The sequence below is a fragment of the Suricata suricatta genome, chromosome 7 (assembly GCF_006229205.1).
Source record: "Suricata suricatta isolate VVHF042 chromosome 7, meerkat_22Aug2017_6uvM2_HiC, whole genome shotgun sequence".
Lineage (NCBI taxonomy): Eukaryota > Metazoa > Chordata > Mammalia > Carnivora > Herpestidae > Suricata > Suricata suricatta.
The window spans coordinates 1,307,484-1,309,240 of NC_043706.1; positions in this window are offsets into that span (position 1 = coordinate 1,307,484).

Here is a 1,757-nt window from a genome sequence, read left to right on the forward strand (position 1 = left end):
GGGCGGCCAGGGAGCTGACTCCGCCCGGCGCTTGGCCACAGCTGTGGATACTTAGTATCCAGCTAGGACTAAATGCTTAGAAAAGGAAGTAAGACAAGAGACAATTACTAATTCCCATAAAGGAGAAGTAATTGTGGTAAATCATGTAGCTGGGCTCTGAAAAATGTTATGAAGCCATAATGACAAAACGCAATAATGATTTAACTAAATATGAAATACATATTTGAGGATTTATTTAATAAATATTAGATTAATTAATGAGTAAATGTAACCACAAAATGCAATTCGTGAAGAACATACGCTTTATGTAAAGAATTCTGTTCGACATATTCCTATAATAAAATACATTACTGATGAATATACTTTCATGAATATATTCTTTTTATGTCCCTCAATCTGTCCTTCCTTTTCTCAGCTAAGCACAAATTCAATTTTCCCTAAAATGCCATTATTAAGACGAATAATGGTCTTACTGGACCATCATAACCTCACAGAAATCTTTAAAAGCTGCTAAAACCAGCCCAACATATATGAATTGATGTAAATTTTATAATTTGCTAAAAGAAACAAATTCAATTAACTGGTTTTCCATTAGTGCATCTATTTTCTACTTTTAGGACACAATGATAAAAGGAAATGAATAGATACATACATTTGCAAATTTATAACATAGCCTTTCAATAAATGGTACTGGACCAATTGGGGGAAAAAATAGATCTAGACCCCTATCTCACACTTCTTAAATGACAAAAATTCAACTGACAAGATTTTAATGATATAATTCACTTTATTCATCGATTCGTGAACTGGACAGCATCCTCTCCAGCAAGGAGAGGGGGCTCCAAGGGGCTCCAGGAAGGGAAAAGTTTTTAAAGGCAAGACAAGAAAAATCATCGACAGGAAAAAAAGGACTATATCAGCTCCAGTTGCCTTCAATAGGGGACAAACTGTTGGGTAGGCAGATTACCTTGTGTTCCTTGGGGGTTGAGGAGGGCTCCTGTGACAGATTCCCTCACCAGTGTTGACCAAAAAATTCCAGGTTGACTGGTTAAGGGTTACATTCCTGGGGGTGGAGACTGTAGTCAGGATAGGGTTTAAGTCTCAGTTTACCGACTTGGGGCCTTGCCCTAAGTGAGGCTGTTTTGGGCCTGTGGTTTTCTTTCAAACATATCAAATATGAAAATGAATTCAAAATGGATCATACACCTACGTATTCAAGGGAAAGTGAAGGTTCCAGAAGAAGAATATCTTAATGAACTCACGATAGACAAAGATTTCAAAAAACAGTAACAGTAACCAAAACAGAAAAAAGTTGATAAAGTGAAATTCATCAAAACTAAAAAGTGCTCACCAAAAAACACCCTTATAAAAGTCAGAAGGGAAGTCACAAATTGGGAGAAAATATGTGCAATCTACACATCTGACAAGGAACTCATTGCAAATATGTAAAGCCCTACTACAAACCAACAAGAAAAAGACAAATATCTTAATATTTTAATGAGCTAAAGACTTGATCAGGTACTTCACTAAAGATGCCATTCAAATGCTCAATAAACATATGAAAAGATGCCCAATAGCACTACTTAGCAGGGAAATGTGGGGGACCAGCCCACACACCCCAGTCGAAAGGTCCCTAGTAGGGGGTTGGTGTCGGCGCAGTATCTATAAGAAAGAAGACGGACAACGACAGACAAGACAGACAACGTGCATGGTGGAAAAGCCACGTTTTACTTAGATGGCCAGGGTCTTATATACCA